The sequence below is a fragment of the Podarcis tiliguerta genome (genome assembly GCF_965153285.1).
Source record: "Podarcis tiliguerta genome assembly, chromosome: 12".
Taxonomy (NCBI): Eukaryota; Metazoa; Chordata; class Lepidosauria; order Squamata; family Lacertidae; genus Podarcis; species Podarcis tiliguerta.
Window position 1 is genome coordinate 10642496 of NC_139545.1, and position 20322 is coordinate 10662817.

At 43.0% G+C, this 20322-nt stretch overlaps 1 protein-coding gene across 9 annotated transcripts in view; it reads left to right on the forward strand.

The window, feature by feature from the left end:
* LOC310660456 (uncharacterized protein) overlaps positions 1–20322 on the forward strand; it is a 91194-nt gene that overhangs the window by 19465 nt on the left and 51407 nt on the right. Inside the window, exon 3 of one of the 9 annotated variants that reach the window (XR_014503370.1) lies at positions 6131–6153. The exons of 6 other annotated variants lie outside the window; for them this stretch is intronic. The gene's annotated coding sequence lies outside the window, so the exon portion shown is untranslated. Of the gene's footprint in view, positions 1–577; positions 1099–2486; positions 2553–6130; positions 6154–20322 lie in introns of those variants that run through there. 2 more of the 9 variants (XR_014503371.1, XR_014503372.1) reach the window with 2 other exon arrangements.

Consider the following 20322-nt stretch of genomic DNA (forward strand, 5'->3'; position numbering starts at 1 on the left):
TACATCAAAAAAACCAAAAAACAAAACCAAAGACATTTAAAGAGCACATCTAATATTTCCATCTTTATCTTTCATTTACTTGTTTCATCGACCTCCTCACACCTCCCTTTTTTGTATTCTAGTTCAATTAACTATTTCAGCAAATCCTTTCCATCTTTCTCAATTTTTGTTCTATACTTTATCTTAACACAATCTAACTTTATATTTTCCACTTTGGCCCATTAACAATCAGTTTTTGCTTAATTCTTTATAACATTTCTGCTAAAACCATATAACTTCATTCCAGTATTCTTCTAACATTCATTAATTTTGCAGTATTTCTGTAAGTATACTTTAAATTTTTTCCAATCTTCTTCCACCGACTCTTCTCCCTGTTCTCGGATTCTGCCAGTCATTTCCGCCAATTCCATGTAGTCCATCAGCTTCATCTGGAAAAAGGTAGTTTTATGCCAGTAGTTTCAGATGCATGTTTATCTAGCTAACGGATGCTGTAATGGCAATCTCCACCACAGATGCAAAGAAGAGAAGCAAGGACCATTTCCCAGACTTCATCTGGATTTGTATCCTTTTTTTGCAGCACAGTAATTATCTGGGAGATGACATTCCCTTGTGAACCCTTGCAGGAAAACAATTGAAGCCACAAGAAATCTGCACCTTGAAGTATCAGCTACTGGAATTGTCTATAAAGCCTTGAGTCTTCCCAGCTCAATTTATGCTCACAATGGGAAGTGGTGGACACTATATAAAGCTCAGCCAAATGCCAAGCCTTAAAAATGACTTTGGCAAATTTGACAATACTTGCACTCCAAAGAGGTTGTGAATGGATTCCTCTTTCTGAATACTGCTGCACATTCAGCTGTGCAGGTGTCCTCACAGAAGCAGTAGCTTTTATTTCATACCAAACAAAGGAGAGTTATCAAATAGCGAGGCATTCTTCATGTGCTCACAGCACACTCATGTCAGACAGAATTTCTTCTTTTAAAACAGTTTTTATCAATTTCCACTTTAAAAATAATAACTTTTCCTTAGCCATGTTATTTTAACAATGATACTCAAGGAACTATATTCATAATAAATGATTTGCAGAGAAACATCCAATCAACATCTGTATATCTACCTTACTGATTCACTCATTCTGTTGTCCAACACATACCAGCCTTTTTTATATTTTCACCTTTGCTGTCACTATTAAAACAGAATTGTGTACATAAAGGAAAAGAAAAGTGAAGGCTCGGTTTAAAATATTGAATTCTATTGGGCCTTGGGGAAGATGATAGGTCTAGAGCCAGTGTGGTGTAGTGGTTAAGAGCGGTAGACTCCTAATCTGGGGAACCGGGTTCGCGTCTCCGCTCCTCCACATGCAGCTGCTGGGTGACCTTGGGCCAGTCACACTTCTTTGAAGTCTCTCAGCCCCACTCACCTCGCAGAGTGTTTGTTGTGGGGGAGGAAGGGAAAGGAGAATGTTAGCCGCTTTGGGACTCCTTAAAGGGAGTGAAAGGCGGGATATCAAATCCAAACTCTTCTAGTGGCAAAATTGGATAAGGGACACAGAATTTATCCAAAGCAAGCTTTCTCAATGGGCCACCATGGGGCCCAATGGCTTCCATTCATTTTTATCTTCAGTGGCAACATAAGTTATACTCCCATGGCCTGCTTGCTCTCCAAGGTGCTGAAAAGTGGTCTAATGCCCACAGTCTCATTTCCCCCAGCCTTTTCAGATCCAAGGATTTACTCAGCAGCACCTCATAAGCAAATATTTTAGCTAAATCTACTTTGAACCCTCACCAGAGAGCCATAAATCTGATTTTTAGTCATGCTGACTGAAAATTAAGGCATAAAGATCCCTAGATCCACCAGCGCCACAAACCTACCTTACATTCACAGCACAACTCAGTACATGTCTACTCAAAAGTAAATGCAACTGACTCACAGGGAAGTAGTATAGGATTGCAACCTAAGACTGTTACTTATTTACCTCTGCTGGTGGAGATATAGCCTCACACCTTCTACAGTAAACCACAGAGTTGGTTTACAACATAGAACGTAAAAAAAAAAAGTCACTCTAAATATAATCTCTATACAATACCAATATCTAAAAGTTATACAAATACATAATAGTCCATAATGAATATATACTAAGCAGCTATGTGAAATTGTGTAGAATATCCCAACAATAAGCTCTATAACCTCTGTGAAAAACTTAAAATTATGAGACACTGTAATTACCTACTTATTTCAGGTGCGCCTATAAAACAGAGTATGTATCTAATAACAATAAGCTCCTGAACAATAAAGGAGGTGAAAATCAACAGCAGGAGAGCTAAAGTGCAGAAATAATATACAAGGGCATATATCTCCCTGTACAAAACTAGAGTGTAATCCCTCTACCCCAGATAATGACAGACCCTCCCCGCTTTCACCTGAAAGCTTTCCTTTCTGAGTCTCTCTCCCTGAGATATCTCCATTTTCCTGCCTCTCTCAACCAGGGTCCCTCCACCATCTGCCAGTTTTATGGGATGCAATGGTGCCCCAGAAGGAAAGACATCAAGGGCATGACCCACTTTTCTGTTACCCCCTTGAGGTGACCCCCACTGGAGTTACACCATGACTGGGCAGCCTGCTGCCGGCAGCAGGCTTTGAGGTGGGTAGAGTTCCATTTGCCTGCCTCTGCTCCTCAGCAGCTTATTAAAACCGACCCATTCACCAGATTGCTGTCAAATTTCTGTAAGAAGTTAAACTGCCTTAGAGAGTGCCTTCTGCACCATTCCACAGACCTTGCCTCTCCAACATGTGAAGGACTGTGAGGCTAAATGACTGGGATGTGACAGAGAATAGAGAAACCTAGCACATCCCCAGTCTCTCAATGTTTGCAGTTATGGATTCTGGCACAATTCCATAGTCTTTCCTACATCACAGTGATATAGGAGCAGTTGTCAGCTATTACATGCCTATTATCGATTTCTATGCAACTTTAATTGCCATGGCTTCTCCCAGTCAACCCCAGAAATTGTCATTTCTTTCACAGCCCACACCCGTAATAGTTCAAAGTGGGGAAGAATCAGGATTGTTCCTTGATAAAATGTCAATGAATGTCTTGAACAAGGTTAAGGAAAATTCTGAATTAAACTAATAATGTGAAACTCTGTATCTTGGGAAACCTCCACCAATATGTACACTTGGGATGAGTAATCTGTGACCTTCCAGATACTTTTGGACTCTTAATTGTCATCTGCCCCAGCTAGCATGGCCAATGATCAGGGACGATGGCGGTTGAGGTCTGAGAATATCTCATGGAGGACCACAGCTCCCCCATCCCTGATGTAGACCAAAGGAGTCCATGGCATGCAACAGAATCATATGCATGCTTACTCAGGTAAGCCCCATTGGATCCACATTTACTCTCAAGTAAACAGGCACAGAACTGCAGCCTCAGTTAATTGCTAGTACTTTATTTTATTTGAAGCAATATATGCAATTATAAATCCTACTGATGAGGTTGAAGAGAGCTGAGCCGAGAGGTTGCAAATGAAGTGAAAGTGGAGATTTAATTGGGCCATCTTTGGCTTGAACATTAGAACAGCAACAAAAACCTTTGCACACACATCTGTTTTATGGCTACACCAGACATCTTTATAAAGCCCGAATATTTGGCTCTAATCTGAGTGCATGAAATGGGTTTGATCCAATCTTTATTTCACTTTTATCCTTTGCTTCAGATTAATGAATCTTTAATCACATTGATGGGGAAAGTTAATAGAAAAATTAATGAAAGCACAACATCAGGGCCTGAGAGATGGGCTGAATAACAATGGGAAGGCTACCAGCTGCAGTCTTTCTTGCTTTCCGCAGACCACAGTTTATGGTTCATAATGCCTGATCTCAGACATACATTTTTCTACAAATGGTCCATGTTATAAAACATATAAATAACCCAGTAGCATGTTTGTCATATACTTGACATCTAATAAGGGAGATTAATTTAAAAGTGCCGAGTACAGAAAGTCTTTCAGACTTTAATCCATTTGTTTCCTTTTACGTTTACCCTGTCGCACTTTCCCGCCACCCGAAGTCATTCATTATAGAATCTCACCTGGCCACTTATCAGGAATGATTTGATGGAGTCAGGCAATCAGTACCTTCCTGTTCATAAAACAGCTTGACAGTCAGCCTTCAGAACTTAACTCTGTCATGCATTGACTCCTCTGTGTCTCTTGTGGGCAAAAGTAAAACAAAAAGCCGAGGGAAACAAGGGACAGATATCGTGACAAAAGAAGTAAATAGACATTGTATCATAGAGAAGCTAAATGCCGAAGGGGAACTGGGGTCCTCCCCGGACCATACAGCCTCTTCTCAGGCCACACCCCTCATGGACTCTGCGTTGCACCTTCTTCAAGTGCTTTTGTCTGGTGATGTCTCCTTGAACTCTGATAATGCTTCTTGATTGGGTGGAGGATAGAGATGGATGTGCTTAGAAACTAGCCCAGTGTCCAAAGGTATCTTCTGATACCTTGTTCCACTCACTGTTGCCTCTGGCCCCGCCTGCTTCTGGCACGTAGCCATTTTTCTCAGAAGGCAGTAGAACCAACCAGATGAAAAAGGTTCTCTTGCACTAGACATTGGCCATAGTTACAGGTAATGCTTACCAATTAGTGGACCCATTTGCATCAGAAGACAACTTCATCAGGTCCAACGAGGTTAGGCTGAGCAGAGTGATCCAACTGGGGAGATCCACCAAGATGTATATTCACATCTGTATCAACAACAACCATGAATTGCTCTTGCTGGTTCAGGGTGACTGAAAGACTGACTGCAAACCTATATACACCTAACTGGGTCTAAACACTATTGGATTCAATGTGGCTTACTTTTAAGTAGGCGTGGATAGGCTTACATTGTGAATGGGCAAAACACAACTGGTTTGAAATGAAATTGTATTTCAAGAAATATTTGTTGTTGTTTAGTCGTTCAGTCGTGTCCGACTCTTCGTGACCCCATGGACCAGAGCACGCCAGGCACTCCTGTCTTCCACTGCCTCCCACAGTCTGGTCAGATTCATGTTTGTAGCTTCGAGAACACTGTCTAACCATCTCGTCCTCTGTCGTCCCCTTCTCCTTGTGCCCTCCATCTTTCCCAACATCAGGGTCTTTTCCAGGGAGTCTTCTCTTCTCATGAGGTGGCCAAAGTATTGGAGCCTCAGCTTCACGATCTGTCCTTCCAGTGAGCACTCAGAAATATTTAAGGGAAAGCAATGTATTCATTCGTTCAAAATAGCCATTTTGACTAAAGGAACGGTTATAAAATTGACTTCAGTAATAGTCAATGTAATTTTCTAGTATTGCTGGCTGAAAAACTTTTAGGGTGATTCACTGAACTCTATTTTCAGATTCTCAACAGAATCTCAACTTTGGGTGTCGATTTAAAATGCTAAAAACGTAGATCTTCTGAGATGGAAATTCTACAGTGTGCCAATCTCCACCCATTGAAATATATTAATTATCCATTGTTCACATCCTAAATTTACATAAGAGGGAAGTTTCAGATGACTCAGGCAGTATTTCCCTGGTTTATCTCCTATCTGAAGTTGCTGGTATCCTTTTACAACATTAGTAAGTATGCAGTGAAAATGAGGGCCAAAATTAATGGATTATGCAACTAATTGGGCCCCTTTCCAGAAGTTGGATCCAGCACATTCATGACCAGCCCAATTCTACACCACCCCTGGAATGACCTTTTTCAGGAATCTATTGCTGGAATCCCCCACCAGTAGCACTCTTCTCCCCTGGTGGAGATCACTATTGGGGTGGGGGATTTCAGCCTAGCTGATTCCTCAGCAGTGGCCAATATTGACTGTTGAGGGTAAACCTTTATTTGTGGGCTAAAAAGGAAGGTTATGCTTTGAAGTGTTCTTAAAAGCCATTTTTTATTACTTGTAATAAGAGATAAAAAAGGGAAAACATTCCAGATGGTCTTTCTTTTTAACAATTAATTGCAGCTTTTCTTTATTTAACTAAAAGTCACCTCAAATTTATTTTTTTGTCTTAAAAAAGCATGTTGACCGAGGTACTGGTAATACACATTTTTATTTAAATGTTATTAAGTAAATCCATTGCTTCCAACCTTTTTGCCTTAGGGTACTAAAACATTCATCCTGGATTCCACCTTGTTGTTGTTGTTTAGTTGTTTAGTCGTGTCCGACTCTTCGTGACCCCATGGACCAGAGCATACCAGGCACTCCTGTCTTCCACTGCCTCCCGCAGCCTGGTCAAACTCATGCTGGTAGCGTCGAGAACACTGTCCAACCATCTCGTCCTCTGTCGTCCCCTTCTCCTTGTGCCCTCCATCTTTCCCAACATCAGGGTCTTTTCCAGGGAGTCTTCTCTTCTCATGAGGTGGCCAAAGTATTGGAGCCTCAGCTTCACGATCTGTCCTTCCAGTGAGCACTCAGGGCTGATTTCCTTAAGAATGGAGAGGTTTGATCTTCTTGCAGTCCATGGGACTCTCAAGAATCTCCTGCAGAAGCATAATTCAAAAGCATTGATTCTTCGGCGATCAGCCTTCTTTATGATCCAGCTCTCACTTGCGTACATCACTACTGGGAAAACCATAGCTTTAACTATACGGACCTTTGTTGGCAAAGCGATGTCTCTGCTTTTTAAGATAGTCTCATTGAATAAGTAGAACCAGTATGCTTTGGATATTCTTGAGTTACCACACTCATACCCATCACTTGTTTGAAGTGGTATCTGCAACTGTGGACATACCCCTTCCTTCCATGGTCTGCATACATGGGGTTGTTTCACGTAGGAAAATGTTTATCACCTGAACCCAACTTTGTTCCATAAGCACCATTTGTCTTTTTGCATCCTGTGGTCTTTTTATCCATCTCAGCTGGTCTGCTCTTGCCAGCTTGATCCCTACAATTGGTGGGTCCTCTTTAATCTGTGTTCACCTTTGGACAAATCCCTCCTATCTCTCAGAGCACTGGTCCAAAGTTGCTGAAACAAGTGCAAAACACTCTCCTCTGGAGCAATAAAGTAGGAGCTTCACTTACCTGAAGTTACATTTATTGCTGGAAAAAGTTTTTTAGCAAGAAAAAAAAAATCCCTGCCCGACAATCTATATATCTTTTTCAATATGTGGGATAATTGGGGAACTACTGGTGTGAACTCATATGGTAACTGCATAATATATGCTGTCAATTATCTATTCCGTGACGTGAGTCACAAAAATAAGAAGCCACAATCTTGAGATTCAGTGGGTGGCCTCAATGACAGCAGGCGGCGTTTCTTGATACACTGTCTTTTAGGGCTCTCTGATTTTGCTCATCAAGCAGACGTGTCACGCAGCTCAGGTAGAACGTAGTTGCACATAACATTACAATTTTTGGAGCCAGCTCACCACAGGGGAGTTTAAGAGGAGAGACTTCAAAATTATATATCTAAAAATGAGACCCAAGTTGATATAATTCTAGCATGTCTCTTCTCTGTAAAAACAGGTGTTGAGTTTTGTTTTGTTTTTTTAAAAAAGAATTCACAATTCAAAGAAAATTTTACAATCTGCACTAGACCTGGAAACTAACAGCTAGCGCACACATGGCTACAACCTCAACAGATGGCTTGTGTGTGGATCGGCCATATTGCATCAACACTGCAGATAGAGATTTTCGATCTCTTCAAACGCCAGATTTTCCAGTAAAGTCAGCTGCCAGCCACCAACTGTACAGTAATGAAATTATGTCCAAACATGTATGAACAAGGCTTAAGAAGCAGCTCGAAAGGCCTATTAATAAACAGCATACAATGGATGGAATCCAAACAGCTGCTTGAGGCCAATGACTTCTGCCGGCCCAGTGAGGCTTTGGGTTGACTTTTTTCTTAGAACAGCTGATCCAGGTCATATCACAATCTGCTTTTGAATCTCCCTTAATTTTCAAAAGGAGTTTACCATTTAGCATAGGGAAACTCCTTTGCAAGGAGCCCATATTTCACGTTCCTTTTGGATCATAGAGTTCATTGCATTGCACCAGAACTCTGAAACTTAGGTTTCTGAGACTTTTGTATTTTATAGGGGTTGTGGAGTTCACCACTGTAATAATAATAATAATAATAATAATAATAATAATAATAATAATAATAATTTGTTATTTATAGCCCGCCCATCTGGCTGAGTTTCCCCAGCCACCCAATTGAGTGTTAAAAACAATACAGCATTACATATTAAAACTTCCCTAAACAGAGCTGCCTTCAGATGACTTTTAAAAATAAGATAGCTGCTTATTTCCTTGACATCTGATGGGAGGGCGTTCCACAGGGCGGGCGCTACTACCGAGAAGGCCCTCTGCCTGGTTCCCTGTAACCTCACTTCTCGCAATGAGGGAACCGCCAGGAGGCCCTCAGCGCTGGATCTCAGGCTGAACGATGGGGGTGGAGACACTCCTTCAGGTATACTGGACCGAGGCTGTTTTGGGCTTTGAAGGTCAGTGTGATGGCATGGGAATCTGATTCAGAGGCTGAACCGGAGGAATCCCGGCCTGCACAGGAGCCCCCACCTCCAGGGCCAGCTGAGCTGGGGCAGGGCCTTGCATCTGAAGTGTCTGCACCTGTGCCGGATCCTCAGGAGTAGGCACCAGGTGAATCCACTCTGGCTCCGGAGGTGATTGAGGACACATTGCCTACAGGTGCGCCTCTCCCAGCCCTGTCAGGGGAAGGTGAGTCTCCCCCTGGGTCCAGTAACCCTCCAGCCTCTCCTGAGCTGCAGAGGCTCAGGGCAGAGAGGCGGAGGGAACTGGTTTCTTCCAGGAGGAGTGCTCGCCTTAAGGCCAGGAGAGGCGGGTCTCCTGGGGGCCGGGACCGCCCCTGGCCTCAGAGAAGATAAAGGCCAGTCAGCCCGGTCCCAGGATGCGGGAGCAACGTCGCTGGAAACCTGCTACTGCCAGCACCCAGTCCTTTTCTTCCAGAGTTCCCGACCACACCCGGCTTCTTGCTTCGGATCCCGCTTTGCCTGTGTGGACTGTCTCTAGACCCGTGACCCAGGACCGGACTCTGACCACGTCTCACGGTAACCCCCCCCCCCCCGGGACCAGCACAGTCAGCAACACTTTGAATTGTGTTTGGAAACATACTGGGAGCCAATGCAGATCACTCAGGACTGGTGTTATGTGGTCCCGATGGCCACTCCCAGTCACCGGTCTAGCTGCCGCATTCTGGATTAATTGCAGTTTCCGAGTCACCTTCAAAGGTAGCCCCATGTAGAGTGCATTGCAGTAGTCCAAGTGGGAGATAACTAGAACATACACCACTCCGGCGAGACAGTCTGCGAGCAGGTAGGGTCTCAGCCTCCGTACCAGGTGGAGCTGGTAGACAGCCGCCCTGGACATAGAATTGACCTGTGCCTCCATGGACAGCTGTGAGTCCAGAATGACTCCCAGGCTGCGCACCTGATCCTTCAGGGGCATAGTTACCCCATTCAGGACCAGGGAGTGCTCCACACTCACCCACCCCCTGTCCCCCAAAACAGTATTTCTGTCTTGTCAGGATTCAACCGCTGGGTATAATTTGACATTGTTGCTTAGAAAACATACATTATGCTCAGTGCTGTTTTTCTATAGTAATAAAAAAGAGGTTTGGAACTCACCATGATTCCACCCATCCATGGAATGATTGTATGATTCCATCCATCCATGCAAAAATCCCAGACCAATTGAAGCTATTTTGAGTCCAAAAACAAAGTTCTTTATTATACCTGGAAGGGTGTAGTCTCTGCACTGCTTTTGAGGTTTTGAGCCAGGAGATGAAGGAGGTTCTATACAGCATTTCAGGCCATTAGCAGCATCCTTAGACACAAATGCCTCCTGCCAGCACCAGTAGCAACACCTCCCTAGCAACAGCTGCTTCCTAGAATATGCCAAATTTAAAAGCAGTTTAACGTTTTACGGCATGAAATGATTTTGTCAACCCAGGAAGCAATTCTCAAGCCACAACTTCCACAAAGGCAATGTGCAGAGCCTTTACCCATCGCATAAGATTGCCCCAAACACCTTCAGCAGAGCTTCTCTCACCCCCAGCAGAGGATGGCAGAGAGGACACTATGTGCCGTCCTAAAATTACCCACCCCAGCCATCCTAAACCGATTTATATGGGGAGAAGCCTCACTGAATTAAATGAGGCTTACTTTAGTGTAGACATATCATACTGTCCAAACATGAGTAAACAGAATAAATCTGTAAATCCTCAGCCTTATACAATACATAGGTACCTCGGGTTACATACGCTTCAGGTTACAGACTCCGCTAACCCAGAAATAGTACCTCGGGTTAAGAACTTTGCTTCAGGATGAGAAGAGAAATCGTGCAGCAGTGGCAGCAGCAGGAGGCCCCATTAGCTAAAGTGGTGCTTCAGATTAAGAACAGTTTCAGGTTAAGAACAGGCCTCCAGAATGAATTAAGTTCTTAACCCGAGGTACCACTGTACTGATCTTTCGAGGATTCTTCCTCCTCCCCCTCTTTCATCAGCTCCCCAAGTTTGTTCAAAATCTGATAAAATAAACATGCACTTTTCATAACTGGGAAATCCCTTTGTATTTTCACTGCTCTTCAATGTTTGCTCAATAGGAATTTCTGCCTTAGAAATATTGCTCCTCGTGAACAGCAGACCTCCTTTCTTATTGCCTCCATCTTGTTTTTTCTGAACAAACTTACTCGATGAGACCTGGTCGCTGCGCATAAACAGTTTATTTCCACTATTTCTTTTCTTTGTGCTTGCAGAGCTGGCTAGGGCCAGAACTGATGCGCAGAGCGTGGGGAATCAGCGGGAGTTTGTTCATCCTCTTTAAAGTGCTGTATTTTTCATCTGGGAAAGTTTGTGTTCCTCTGTTTTTCTGTGTGCTAACATCACTGCCTTATACGCTGCGGAAGATTGTCTCCTGCCAGGCAAGGCTCCCTGCATGATGCTAACTCTGTTTTCACTTTTCTCTCAGGGGACTTGTGTGAAGGAAGTTCAGAATATTTAAGGTTCAGTCAGCTAACTTGCCCAGCTCCACATCTGAGGTTTGAAATCACACCAGAAAATCTGTTTGCTCCGCTGTGTCAAGCCATTTCCTTTGAGCAATGACCAGCACCCACAAAAATCCTCCTCCCATCGTTGCTCAATTTCCCATGGTGGAAATCAGGGCCCAGGCAGGGAACCAGAGGTAGATTCACCTGCACAGGCAGGGAACCAGAGGTAGATTCACCTGCACAGGTGACTTGGACTAGCATGGAAAGTGACAACGGCTGTATTTACATGCCCTTTTGTGTTTGGGAGTTTAATCTTGTCAGTTTCTCAATCTTCACTTTGATTGTTTAAATCCTTTCAGCCCAAATAAGGGCTAAAGGCAAGAATGACAACAGGATTTCTTGGGCTTCGTATGCTGCAAGTGGATTGGGGCCCTTGCTCCACCACCCCACAATCTACTGGCAAGAAGTGCTGCTTAAGTACATATATTAATTCAGCCTAGCCCAGTTCACAGGGCTACAACAAAGATAAAAATGGGTATAGTATGGTAATGTATGCAGCCTTGATTGAGCTCCTAAAAGACAGAGCCTCGAAGTGTCCCTATTTTCTAGGGACAGTCCCAGATTTACAGAAGCCATCCCAGTTTCTGATTTGATATGTCCCACTTTTCCATAGGACGTCCCTATTTTCATTGGAGGAATGATGGAGGATATGGAATTACACGACTCCTGAGCCAGGGAGATAAGTAACTTTACAACGTTTATTTATTTATTTTTTTAAAATAATTTTTATTAACCGACCAATCAAATCAAATCAAATCAAATCAAATCACATAAATTCCAAATTACACAGCCAAATTTTAAATTTTTGTTGAGGGGACCCATATTTCAAGATCCGAAGGGGGATTCCGATCATCTTCTTGCTACTGCGTTCATATCCAAATCAGTCCAAATAAAGTTCATAATTCTATCCAGTCTCATCTTGCTGTTTCCGCATCTCATTTTGTTCGGATATTTTTTTCTTTTTTCTTTAAGATCTCTTCTGATAATCTCCTTAAGCAGAAAAACACCAATTATATCCTGTGTGGATTTTTCTGTTCGTCCAATCCTCATATCGAGATGGTTTCCATATATCATCACTTTCATAAATAACATCGCTCTTTCCATCATTAATCTCAGGATATGTCGTTCTTAAGTCCCACTGAGGAGTCTCACCCATAATATAAAAACAGCTCTTTTCCTCCTCCCAGACTCAAGTCCTCCGAAAGAGCTTGCCAATATGGCGATGGTATTTTTAACTGCGTCATTCCAGAGCTCTTAAACCTTCCACGCTCTTCTTAAAACATGCTTTGGTTAGAAAATTTATCTCCACACAGTCGTAAATCCACAGCTTAAGTCATTAAAACGGCATTTCTGACTTGTGTGGGGGGGGGGATTCTTGTTTAATCACATAGAGGAAAGAAAGGAAAGTTTTTTCCCCCTCCCCCATCCAGTCCCTTTGCCATACCGAGTCTTGGCATATCTTCTCATGATTGATTCTTGTTCCTCCGACTCGTCTTGTTTATCAGAGAACTCTTCAGTTAGCAGTCTTTACTCCCCCTCCTTCCTTGAAATATGTGCATTCGCTTCTTCCTAATTGTTCCTTTTGAAGTTCTTACAGCTAGCGGCGCGGATCAGAGACAGCGTTCAGGAGCACCGAGATCCACAGGAGGGCATTCTGGCTAGTGCCCCCACCCCCACAAATTCAGGGGTGGTATAGGGCACAGCAGGCAAGGGCAGCCCCCCCCCCAATCTTGGGGGGGGGTAGGGAGGCTATTTACTCCCATCACAGCCTCCTAATTACCCCCTGTGGGTCGGAGAGATGTTATTGTCAGCCATCTTCCAATGCACCCCTAGCGGCCCCCTACTTTACAACGTTTAGAAGACATTTGAAGGGAGCCCTTTATAGCGAAGTTTTTTAATGTTAAATGTTTGATTACGTTTTTATATATGTTGGAAGCTGCCCAGAGTGGCTGAAGCAACCCAGTCAGATGAGCACGGTATTATTAGAGTAGGACACCCCTATTTTCATCAGAGAAATGTTGGAGGATATGGAAAGGTTTGATGCAAATATATAATGTCAGTGTTCCAACCTACTTTCCTTGGTTGGACAGCTTGGGGTGGGTGTGGGAAGTAAGCTGCCCTTGGTTCCTGAAGAGTCTAGCCTAAGGATTAGACTAGGACCTCCTATTGTGCTTACGAAATGTGTCAGTAAATATCCCCTAAAACATCCACAGTGTGTGAGAGATGGTTCCATCTTTCTATTCAGCTCCTCCCAGCAATTTTGTTGCACCCATTTTGTGACTGGTGTCCACTGTGCTTTCTTATGTGCCCACTAGCCCCCCAAAGTTGACGACCCCTCCATTTCCGGACATCCTCATTAAAAAGCTGACTGACATGAACCTTTCTTCTACCATCTGTTACTGGATTAAAGACTTTCTGATAGATCGGACACAAACAATGAGGATTGGACATGTAACATCTAATTCCTTAAAAATCAGCACTGGCACACCACAGGGATGTGTTCTAAGTCCCTACCTGTATTCATTGAATACATACGATTGTGTAGCATCTGACCCGTCTACTGCAATTATTAAGTTTGCAGATGACACCACCATAATGGGTTTAATAGGTGGAGATGATTCAGCGTATAGAGGGGAGGTCCCAAAAATATCTACATGGTGCCTAGGGAACAACTTGGAACCTAATATCAGCAAGACAAAGGAGATGGTGTTGGACTTTTGGAGGAAGAGAGGAGAACTAGCCCCGCTATACATCGGGGAGGGCTGTGTGGAGAGAGTCTCCTCCTTTAAATTCCTAGGAGTTTATCTCAGTGAAGATCTTACTTGGAAAATAAATACAACCCAGTTGATAAAGAAAGCCCAACAGAGATCTCCTCAGAATATTGCGAAAGAACGATGTCAATCAACATTTGATTATCTCCTTCTACCGGTCAACAATAGAAAGTGTCCTTTCATACTGCATCACGGTGTGGTATGCTGGTTTGACATCATCTGATAGGAAGTGCCTACAGAGGGTGGTGAATACAGCACAAGCTATTATGGGCTGTCCCATGAATCCACTGGAAGAAATAGCAGAAGAATGTTGCCTCAGGAGAGTGAGGAAAATTCTCAGAGATGATTCACACCCTGGCCGGCACTTTCTTGCCCTCAGGCAGAAGATATAGAAGCATGATTGGTTTTACCAACAGGGTAAAGAACAGCTTCTATCCGTGGGCTGTTAGGCTGCTGAATGAAAAGATAACAACAGGGCAACTGACTTTCGGGTTTGGTGGGTGTGAGTCAGTAAATGAGGGGAATTAAGACTAAGAGAGCTGAGTGGGGGGTACTCGTTTAATCTCACTGTATACAAGTTGTACAAGTGACAATAAAGTATTTCGATTTCAATTCAATTTCAATTTATGCTGCCCTGCAGAGGGCAGTAGAGCAGACAGGGAGGCCCCAGCTCACTTTTGAGGTAAGCACACAATGAAAACATGGATCAATAAGATGGTTGATCCTGCAAGTTGAGCTAGAGTGGTGTGGTCTGAAACGGAGAAACAGTTGTCTTCTCAACCTTTAGGATACCCACACTGGAGTTAAGAAAATTAGGGAATATCGATGCTTGTTGAAGAGCCTTGCAAGTTAATACGGTAACTGTGGCCAATTCACCCAAGCTCACTCTCATGCCTTCATTCCAGTGAATGTCTGTGGTCTACCAGTGAGCTGTGTTGAAGTATAAAAATATTTCTTTTGGACTCAAATGAAATGCATTGTAAAACAAATTACTCCATCAAATCTAGCTGAAAGAGGCCATGAGCTTGATTGCCACCGGATGAAGCCAACTCAACTACAGTTTCCCCACTTCACTGCTGAGTGAAAGCAAAATGGCTGATGTGACATTATTTATTTTTGATCACCCATAATGACACTGATTTTTGAATGTCTCTGCTGAATGTGCGGAGCCATTTCTTGATATGAGACCAAGAGATACTGCCAGAGAGAATCAACTGATAACAATTTAATATCTTGATCTCTCAGCAAATCAGCAAAAATGGGTAGGGGAGGGATCAGGAAAGGGGGGGGTAAAAATGTTTGGCTGGAGAAGTTTGAAAGCTACATTTGATTTCTTCCTTCAGGGTTACAGTGGGTTATACTAGGACATAAAAGAAGAGTCCCTGCGGTCTGTCTTTTTCAAGATTTCTCAGTCTTCCCAGGTTTCTTCTTGAGACAACTTTTTTTTTTCAGTTGTAACCCGACAAGGTCTGAAAAAAGCTGACACTACAAAAAGTCACTTTTTACAATGCACAGAAAAGACATTGCTTGCTGCCCAGAATTTAGCATCACTACCAAGGGAGGCCTGTTAGCTGTCTTGGAGCATGTGCTGTGTATAAGAATATTTATAAAGGACCAGGCATTGGGTGTTCATCAGCCAGGTCTTTGTTCTTTACTTTTGAACAGGTGTCCTGTACTTGAGATTCAGACAAAAGAAGCAATGAATCGCAGAACCCACTGCCAAATGAGAGACTTGTTTTCGGGTTCAGATAGGAGGAACAGGAAGTTGGGGGTAGAACTAGGTATGAAATGTGTCCCCAAGCCAGCCCCAGTCATACCTTGGATTGCGAACACCTTGCAGGTTTAACGTTTTGGCTCCTGAATCCTGCAAACTCGGAAGTGAGTATTCCTGTTTGCAAACTATTTTTGGAAGCCGAACGTCCGACAGAACTTCGGCAGCTTCCGATTGGCTGCAGGAGCTTCCTGCTGTGCTTTGGTTTCTGAACATTTGGAAGTTGAACGGACTTCCGGAACGCATTCCGTTTGACTTCTAAAGTACAACTGTATTTTAAAGGTAAAAGGACCCCTGACCATTAGGTCCAGTTGTGACTGATTCTGGGGTTGCTCATCTCACTTTATTGGCCGAGGGAGCCGGCGTACAGCTTCCGGGTCATGTGGCCAGCATGACCAAGCTGCTTCTGGCGAACCAGAGCAGCGCACGGAAACGTTTACCGTTTACCTTCCCTCTGGAGCAGTACCTGTTTATCTACTTGCACTTTGATGTGCTTTCAAACTGCTAGGTTGGCAGGAGCAGGGACCGAGCAATGGGAGCTCACCCCGTTGCGGGGATTCGAACTGCCGACCTTCTGATTGGCAAGTCCTAGGCTCTGTGGTTTAACCCACAGCGCCACCCGCGTCCCTACGACTGCATTTGATGACATCAAAATTAACAAATATTGTAATAAGACGATAAACAACAAGTGCTCCTCAATTAAACTTTTATTTCAATGCATACTGTAAATCAAAAAAGATATAATGAGGGCAAGGCAGAGGTGTCTATGTTGTGAATGAGTAGGGTCAAAGAAGCTATCGGAGACAAGAAGGCTTCCTTTAGAAAATGGAAGTCTTGTCCAAATAAGGAGAACAAAAGTGAGCGCAAACCTTGGCAAAAGAAATGCAAGCGGACAGTAAGGGATGTGAGAAAGGAAATCGAGGAGCGCATTGCTACAAACAACAAATTCTTTAAACGTAGCAGGAGATTGACTAGGGAGGTGGTTGAACCTTTGAATCATAAGGGAATGAACACAAAGGAGGGTAACGAGATTGCAGAGAAACTGAATCAATTTCTTTCGTCTGCCTTCATGGTGGAAGATAAAGGGCAGCTCTCCAGTGTTTCAGACAGGTATCATTTCCAGCCCAACCTGGGACTTCCTGCATGCTCTACCACTGAGTTACAGCCATTTCCTTCTGAGCTCCTCTGAGAACCAGGGAACTCTACAACCTCCGGAAACCCACAGAGAGTGCTTGGGAGTGATGCACTCAGTGGGCCTTTCTGACTCACCGTTCCACAGTTAGACTGTGACCTCAGCAGGGGCATCAGTCATGCCAGCTGGGAAGTCCTCTAAGAGCACTCCGGGATCCTGTGGATTCCACATATCTTCATCTCCCAGTTTTCTTTTTTAAAGATTTTTATTGATACAACAAGAAAAAAAAAAAAACAAACACAAGTACCAAATTACACACAAGAATAACCATAGACACCTAATTTTCTTAGCAAACAATAAAACATATATCGGTCTTAACACTAAAGACCCGACCTCCCGTCTATTCCATATTTCAATTTCATATTACTTATTGCCAATACACACTTTTATCATAATTAAATTTATTCTTAATAAATCCAATTTCTTATCTCTACCTTTCAACTATTACTGAAGTTCCTCGAATGCTGCAACTACTATATTTATTTTTCAGATATTCTTTGAAAACCTCCCATTCTGAAACAAATTCCTGTTTTGATTTATTCTTTATTTTTTCTGATAGACCATCTAATTTGGCATATTCTGTCAGCTTTTGGATCCAATCTTGTATAGAGGGGATTTCATTACTCTTCCTTTTTGCTGCGATCAAAACTCTTGCTGCCGCCGTCGCATATAAAAAGATACCCTTCCTCTTTTGTGGAATATCCAAATCTGTTATTCCCAGGAGGTAGGCCTCTGGTTTTTTATTGAAAAAGATCTTTAGCATTTTTTACAATTCTGCATGTATACTCTCCCAGAATACCTGTATTTTCCTACATAACCACCACATATGGTAGAAAGGTCATCTCCCAGTTTTCCATTTACAAAACAAAAAGAAAAGAAAGCAGGTCTAGGGTGTGTCATGCCACATGAATGGGGCCCATGATGTATTGAGAAACCCCGTGGTTGTCATGGCAGCCATGAAGTTCCAAGGTTGTTGTTGTTGTTGTTTAGTCGTTCAGTCGTGTCCGACTCTTCGTGATCCCAAGGACCAGAGCACGCCAGGCACTCCTGTCTTCCACTGCCACCTGCAGTTTGGTCAGATTCATGTTTGTAGCTTCAAGAACACTGTCTAACCATCTCGTCCTCTGTCGTCCCCTTCTCCTTGTGCCCTCCATCTTTCCCAACATCAGGGTCTTTTCCAGGGAGTCTTCTCTTCTCATGAGGTGGCCAAAGTATTGGAGCCTCAGCTTCACGATCTGTCCTTCCAGTGAGCACTCAGGGCTGATTTCCTTCAGAATGGATGCTCTTGATCTTCTTGCAGTCCATGAGGACTCTCAAGAGTCTCCTCCAGCACCATAATTCAAAAGCGTCAATTCTTCGGCGATCAGCCTTCTTTATGGTCCAGCTCTACCATACATCACTACTGGGAAAACCATAGCTTTTACTATACGGAGTTTTGTTGGCAAGGTGATGTCTCTACTTTTTAAAATGCTGTCTAGGTTTGTCATTGCTTTCCTCGAAGTTCCAAGGAGAACCTGTCAATTTATATTGGTCATGAACTGGCAGAACTTTGGGAGCTGGGGAGGGGGAAGGGGAGGGGGGAAGCAGGGCACATTGATGCACGAGGCACATTGATACACCAACAATATTTCAATATCGGGAAATGTTATTCGTGTCACGACATCACAAAAACGTGCCTATACATGTGTGCGTACAACAGTTGCAACCGCGCCGCCCGCCAATTAGCCGTTGGCGTTTGACAAGAGTAGGTGTGTTTTTAGGACAGCCAACTAAAAAATTACGTGACATGTAAAAGTGTTCCAACGCTGTTTTACGTCGTTTAGTTCAGATTTTAAAATACCAAAATACCAAAGGTAAGTAATCAGGATTACACGTGATTTTTAAATAAGTTCAGTGGTTTTATTAATAATTGTTAGGGTTTTTTGAAAATGTCCGTTGGGGCACTTTGAGACATATAAAAGTGCCCCGTTAGTGTACAATAGTGCCCCAATATACAAGTTTGCATGAAATCTCTAAACTCATTAAATTTGAAAAAAAACAAAAAACGGTTGTTTATTACGTGGCCAAAGTCATTTCTAAATATAATATGACCGTTTATCAAGTGTCATATCTCAGGAAAAAACCAGGATCTTGTGTGTTTGTCTTCCCCATTGTAGAAGGTAAGGCAAGCGCTGATTTCAAGGATGTTGTTTTGCCATTGCCAAAACCAAATTTCCCAAAGAGCACATCTTGACACCATCTCTTTATACTTTTTCTATTGACCTAAGTAGATATAATGTGCAGTAGAAGCTAAACATTAAGTAATTATCTTATTTTTTTTAAGCATTTTGTTTAAATTACTATTTTTTTATTACCTAATGTGAGTTCTTACACTTTTTAAGTTTTCCCAAAGTTTTTTTTCAATGGATAGGTGTTTGAGGACAGACTAATATAAGTTTTGATGTTTTGTTAAGAAAACCTGCCATAAAGTCTATGATATGTGTGAAACACTCTTAGTTTTGATGCATAATTTGGATTTTAAGTAACAAATTGTAAGGCTGATTATGATCTCTCACAATAAAAATTGTTTTTTTCGTGAAATTTTTGCAAATAATTACCATTCTCATACAATTTATGATTTGTATCAAAGTGCCCCTTAGGTGGGGCAGAATGATACAAAAGCAATTTTTTACTGAAGTCATTGTATGCTCATTATCTTCTAATTTTAATGGTTCTTCTGACTGCTGTTATAATATCCATTAGTTATGCCATGCATCAAGCCAAAAAAAAAATTATTTGACTCATTTTTGTTACATAAAATATGAGATTGAATTTTTCTGTATCAATCTGCCCCACTTCCCCCCCTAGAGGTTGTCATGGGGTGACAGAGGATGATGAGGGGCTAGGGGCCAGAGCACAGGAAGCTGAGCAGCGGGACCCCTCACCAAAACCAGAGAGGCCCCCATCCCCATGAACACAGCAGGTCCTGAGACATAGGGAACAGCAGGCAGGGTATTCCAGACCAGGTCTGGCAGCCTAGTTCCCCAGGTGAGGAAGGAGGCCTGTGATTCCTCAGCTGGGGCAAGCTGAGAGCAGGTGAGGGTCACAAGCCTCATCAAGCCCAGATGCTGCAATCAGCAGGCAAAGCAGAAAGGGGAAGCAGAGCTGAGGTGCTTTGTCTGCTCAACTGCCCATGTTGAAGGACCTTGCTTGAAGACTCCTGGACCACCATGGCTTTCTTCTTTGGGCGTGACGCTGGACTGCATCCTGACTTCGGAATTGCATTGACCCTGAACCTCGTTTCCTGACCTTTGGCCTTTGAATCTTGGACTGTGGACCTTGCAAATGCTGACTGACCCTCAGATTCTGGACTTGGCTTTGGCAGGTAGCCCAGGGGATCAGGACAATACTTTTAGTTTTGAGTCTTTTAAAATATGGGGTGCTTAAAGGTAAAGGGACCCCTGGCCGTTAGGTCCAGCCATGGACGACTCTGGGGTTGCAGCCCTCATCTCACTTTATTGGCCGAGGGAGCCAATAAAGGTACAGCTTCCAAGTC